Source organism: Mus caroli, chromosome 9, assembly GCF_900094665.2.
Source record: "Mus caroli chromosome 9, CAROLI_EIJ_v1.1, whole genome shotgun sequence".
NCBI lineage: Eukaryota > Metazoa > Chordata > Mammalia > Rodentia > Muridae > Mus > Mus caroli.
This window is the reverse complement of record NC_034578.1, coordinates 100,111,754-100,118,297: the sequence shown is the minus strand read 5'-3', so window position 1 is coordinate 100,118,297 and position 6,544 is coordinate 100,111,754. Positions and strand designations below refer to the sequence as shown.

Below are 6,544 nucleotides of genomic sequence, written 5' to 3'. Positions count from 1 at the left end.
AAGAAAAAGAAAAAGAAAAAGAAAAAGAAAAAGAAAAAGAAAAAGAAAAAGAAAAAGAAAAAGAAAAAGAAAAAGAAAAAGAAAAAGAAAAAGAAAAAGCAACAACAGAAAAAAATTTCAACATAGTAGTTAACAAGAAAAGACTAATTATCAAAGAAGTGAGAAGTTTCAGCTTCGATTATGATGCTGTGGCCACATGAGTATGGTCCAGGAAGTAAACAGGACTTGACATCCTGATGCACCAGCAGAAAGGGGATCCTGGAGTGACTAGGGCTCCTGAATCTGAAATCAGAGGATTTAGAGAGAAGACTCCACTACAATGATCACACGCTCTTTGAGAAGACATCGTGGCATCTCAGAGTCTCAGCTTTCTTATCTGTGATGAGTAACTGAGGTTGTAGTAGTAGCCTTGAAGGATCAGTTTGAGGAATCAACGAGAACACAAGTGTGAAAGAGATACCCAGGAACAGGTTGTACATCTTCATTTTCCTCATCGCTAGTGTGGTAATATACGTGTACATGATCCTAAAAGTAGGAGAGCAACTGTAATTCAAATTTCCTTCCTATACTCCTTGAAACTATTCATTGTCTAAGCTGAATATTCAGGATAGAAAGTATTTCCTTTCACAAAGTCTATGCTGCCCATTCAAGGTTCCAAGAGAGCTCTCTAAAGAGGAATCAAGATCTTGAATATGATTAAATTCTTCATGCCCACATACTTCAAAGCAATTGTGTTTTGTATGATAATAAGATGAAATCTTCAGACAAATGATGTATCCAGGTATGGTCCTGGGCTTCACTGTGTGGGAAAAGTTAGCATTTCCCATTTAAAAGGGGGTCCATACCCTTGTCTTGAACTGTCATGAACGGAAGTCTACATATAAGTATTCTACCTATTAGTGTAAGCCTGTGGTGTGAAGACATCTGTAGATAATAGGAAACACTGGCTATTCAATTATGCCTAGGACTTCAAGTGCTCCCTGCTGCTCTTCTAGCCATTGTGGAACAGGAATGAACCATACCGGTAACTTGTGCCCTTTGTGACCTCCTCCTAAGGAAGCAATGAGTCAATTTAAGCTGCTTCAGATCTGGGTACTTGCTACACAATCCTAGTTACTAAAGGAAGCTGGAGGAGGTGAATCTTCAGTAGATAAAGGAGGCTAAAATAAATTCCTTACACGACAGCTTCCTTGCTCAGAAATTATTTTGAAAAGGCTAACGCTGAATAAAGTGGGGGAAAGACTGTCCAATTGTTCTTTGATACACAGTTCTGAGGTATGATCTTTCACCAAGAACTTGTATATGTATTCAAGAGGCAAAGATTTTTAACTAAGTCCTCAGATGAGAGAAAACTCTCAAAAAAAAAAAATCAAGTATTTGAAACTAGGATCCAAGATAGAAAGTTGAAGATTTCCAAGCTTCAGTCAAGATAAAATATTTAATTAGCCTATAAACTAACCCCTAAGAACATCTGGAGATTCCAGAAGGCAAGAAATTTTCTTGTCACTTGTAAGTGTGCCAGACAGTGGAGGACCATGTTGGCAAAAAAAAAAAAAAAGCAGAAATGGGAAGAGAGGTTATCAGCATGGCCTCTCTGAGATTCCGAGCTTACAGATTAGAGAACACAGACCAGCAGCGTGAACTCTCTCCATGCCTATTCATCTTCTTCAAAATACAGAGAGTGGAGGGGATAAGGAAAGTCAGATAAGTCCCAGCCAGGAAGCTGAAGCACACCAATCAGATGGTTATTCACATGGTGAACACATACAGACCTGTTAAATCTCCTCAGGGAATGCTCTCATACTTTGTCCAGACAATAGAACCAAGAACTCTTAGGCTCATCAGCAGACCAAAACCTCGCCTTTGGTATTAAATACATCTAGATGTGATCATTACATGATAAGTATTTTCCTATCTCTATATAGACATACATACATGCACACATATGTACATACATACATGAGCACCAACTGATCTGTAATATTAGTTTTCATGTGACATTAGTCTTCATGTATTATCTCCATCAGGCAAAGTAGTGTCTAGTATTTATCAAGTGCCCGGAGTGTGCCAGGTATTACATTAAGCTACTCTTCAGCACTATCCCTTTCCATCCTCAGAGTAAACCTTACTTTTACTATCACTGTGTAAATGATGCAAAATACAGGCCAAAGAAAATTGGTGAATTTGCATAAGCTCATATGGAGAACTGGAGTGATCAGACTCCAACCTCTGCATCCTCAGTCACGTCACTATCTTGCAAGGCAGGTATTCCATCTTCACAACCATTTAGTGAGAAGGTCACACGAGAAGCTCAGAGATGATGGAGGACTTCTCCAAGGTCACACAGTGAATCCGAGGCAGACACTTGCTTCATTTCATACTACCCCGAGATCAATCAAGGCTTCTAGAATTCCCTGAATTGTCTAGAAAGATAACTCAATTTGAGCTGAAGTCTGGTGGTCCATGACATAAAGAAAGATCACCTTGGAGTTTAAGTTTCTTCCTCTGGCATTCTTTCTGGAGTTCTCTAATGCTCTTTTAAAAATGGAACCATATCATCTCCCTTTAAACCACAATCTCATATAGAATGCCTTTACACTTAATAGTTTGATGTATTTTATTAATGTAATTTAGAATTCCTGTCATTTAACTATAATGCTCTAATGGCACACAATCTGAGAGTCAGTGGCTTCAAATGTAGTGATATTTAGGCATTTGAGTTGGTGAACTGATTGACAAAAAAAGGACCAACCATACACAATGGGGTAAGAACATCCCTGTCAACAAATGGTGTGGAGAAACTGGACATCTACAGCAGAAAAATGATACTGGGTCCTTATCTCATACACAAAAAAAGTCAACTCAACTCATAATGGAATAAGACCCAAAACTCTACGTTTCTAGAAGAAACTTAGAGGAAACACTTTGGCATTAACCTGAACAAGAATTTGTTTTGGCTTTAACACCAACTGCATAAACAACCAAAGCAAAACAAAACGAGTAGTATTGTAGCAAATGCTTTCATACTGCAGAGGAAACAGTTAGCAGAGTGGAAAGGAAACATATAGAATGGGAGAATAGATTTGCATACCACTTACCATGCAACAGATTAACGTCTAAAATATATTAGGGATTCCTAAACTTAGTGTCTAAACAAAATAACAACAGAAAACAAATAACCCAATTTTAAAAATGAATAATGTACATGAAATGGGAGGTCTTATAAGTTGATATAAAAATGGCCAAAGGACACATGAAAACATATTCAATATTAATAATCATGACAGAATTCAAATCAACACTAAAGTGAATATTGCATCACATCTGGAAGAGTAAAATTTAGTTTTAAAATGGATACCAAGGTGATGATAAAATTGGGGAGGGCTAGAGTCTTGGCATGCTATTGTTACAGATTAAAAAAAAATGCTACAGACACTGAACAAAAAAATATGGAGTTTAAACTCCTAAAGCTTAAGCCCTAAAAATAGAATTGGCAGATTATGGAGGAAACACACTCTGACCATCTTTCCCAAACATCCCAAAGATCTCTACATTCACATGTTTATTCTAGCCTATTCATGATACAAGATAAGGAAACATCTACATATCCTTTCATAGATGTATGGGTATAAAGTTTAGCATAAACATACAATAAAATATCACTCAGCTCTAAAAGGGAAGGCATCTTTACCACTTGTGGCTCAGATATCATGGACCCGGACAGCATTGAGCTAAATGAAGTAAGTCAGTAACAGAGCAAACACTGTGTGATTCCTCTTACATAAGGGCCTAATGTAGTCAAAGGTAGAGAGGAGGTCATTAGTATGCTTATTACTGGGGACACAGAGAGGATACAGTGACCTTTTGCTTATGTTGCATAAAATAACAGTTGTATGAAGCAAAGTAAGTTTCCGAGGTGAGCACCATCACAGTGCCTGTGGTTAGCAGTAAGTTATGGTGTTTATAAAAATTTTGTTAAGAAAATGAATCTCACGTTAAATGTCTTTACCATTATGAACAACAAACTAAACCAAAAGGCCATATAGAAGCATAAGGAGGGGATGAATACATGTCTTACCTGGATCATGCGGATATTAGCATGCATGCATATACAAGTCTAAACTTATCAAAGTATATACATTAGCTATATAATAATTTCATATAATAATTAAACCCTAATAAAGTTGGGTTTGAAAATATAAATTAAGTATGATTTATATATTTTGTCAAAATATATTTTAGAAAATATTCTATGCCTTAGTTGAGATAATGATTTCATGAGTGCATCCATTTGTCCAAATGTACCCAGCAGAGCATTGAAGACAGTTGTATTTTATATGTAAATTGTCTCACTAAATTTGATTTTTAAAAATGAGGTCTCAGAACTATTCTTTTGGAATCGGTCATCATGGATAATTATTCTGAGAATGAAAGAGCCATGTTCCAGAGAGTTCACTACTGCATGCACCATTCAACAAGAGGTTGATAAAAGTGTTCACAACCCACTTCTCTGGGACACACATGGACACATGTACCCCATTCTGTGTTGCTAGCAGGGATGCTTAAGCATAGGAGGATCGAAGCCTACATCTGGATAGAGTGGAATAAGGAAAGAAAAAAGAAAATGGGAAAGCCAAGGCAGGTTAGAAAAGAAGGTATTATGTGAGTGGGGAAGGGAAATGAGCCTTTCCCCCAGGAGTCTGGTTGAGGCCTCTCACCATCTGAGAACCAAGAATACAACTAACTGCTATGAAAGTTGCCAAGATTCACAATATTCTTTTCATATATAGTTTATGTGCAATAGCTATGAACGGGGCTTAAGCCTTGATATATATTATCTTATCCCTCTCACAAACAAGGTGACTAGCATGACTTACAGCAATGGTGCCCCAACTTCCTAAAACTTTGTGCTCTAGAGTTTGACTTGCTCTGCTGCAGTCCTGTCAGGTGCCCACCAAAAACCACCTTGTGGTCTCATTTAGGTTTCCTGACTAGCCTTGGATGTTAATAACTTCAAAAGGCACAGAATATGGCACATACACGTGGCTACTATAAAGACAACAAAGTATGATTTGTCTTTGAGGTGTTCACACCCATTCACGTAGGCATAGCCTACTCCTCTCCCAGAATTTCTTTTCTCTTTAGCCCATGTGTACCCTTTTTAGTAAATTCCTACAGTGGCTCATGCTGAAATTCTTGTCTGTGTTGAAGCCAGAAATGCTGGGTTTGCTTCAGTGGAAGTCTCTTAAAAAAAGGACTCCCCAGGCTGTGTCAGGGTCCAGTATATAGATGTGTCTCCATCCCTGCATCCTTGTAAAGAGCAGTAGAATATGGGTTGATTTTTGGTTATCACTCTGCTGTGCCCACTATACTTTAGGAATAAGAACAAGTCTAAATCAAGAACTGTTTGAGCTCTTTCCTGGGGTCTGTCTGAGCCTCTAGTCCTCTGTCTCTAAAGCAGAGTGAGTACTGATTGACAGTCACACATTTAGGGAGATGCACATGCTTTCCTCATGGTGCCCAAGGCACTCTGTTGTTAATTTTAATGACCACGATGATTTTACACAAGACTAGAGTGAAAAGCAAATTAAAAATGTAAGTAGAGACTGGGAATGTAAAGGGGTATATGCATATAATATTATTAATAATAATAACCTTATATCAGAGTTCATTGATGATGTGTTAAATGTAATAATCATAATTATTACTGTCACTCCTGGATAGTGCATAAAAGCCCAGGATTCACTGAAGCATATTTTCATAGGAAACTGATCCATGGGTGATTAATCCTGAGTTCCTCAGCATGTCCTACGAACCCAATAAACATATATTAAAATTAGGTGTCCAATGAACCCAACAATCATATATCAAAATTAAGTATATCAGTGGGATTAGCAGTGATTGAAGAGACATCTTCAAAGTCTGCAATGTAATTTGGGTTTCCCCATAATGACAAGTTCTCCTCATTCATGGGATCTGGGCCCAAGGCCACACAATCATCACCTTGGCTCAGCTCCATGGAAAACATCCAACACTGCCGTGGAGGAGAGCCTATGCTCCAGCAAACAGAGGGAAAGCCTTCAGGACACAAGTGTCTGCCTCTCAGGTCTCTGGGAAGCTTTCATTTATCACCCCGGTTAAGATGTCTTAGTTCCAGGAGCTAATGAACCCATTGACACTCACCAAAGACAAGAAGGAATTATTCCCACACCTCATCAGAAGCTGAAAGTTCCACAGTCTCATTAACTGTATACTTTCATCTTTGTGTGGCCAAAAGAGGGTACACAAGATATTATAATAATGGATGGGAATGAACCTCAAATTAAGAAAATTGTGTGTCTAAAACTGTTTGGAAAGAACATCCCAGTCATAAGCTTTGCCTTCCTTCAGTAAAGTACAAAGGCACTGTAAAAGACTTATGTGCAGATTATAGATATGCATGCTGGCAAAACATTCATACATATAAATTAAGAAAAACCCACAGAAATCAGAAGCAGTAGAAAGAAAGAAAGAAAGAGAGAGAGAGAGAGAGAGAGAGAGAGAG

At 37.9% G+C, this 6,544-nt stretch overlaps 1 protein-coding gene across 3 annotated transcripts in view; it reads right to left on the bottom strand.

Annotated features, from left to right (window-relative positions):
• The window catches only part of Cpne4 (copine 4), a 456,744-nt gene that overhangs the window by 327,007 nt on the left and 123,193 nt on the right, over positions 1-6,544 (bottom strand). The window lies entirely within an intron of this gene.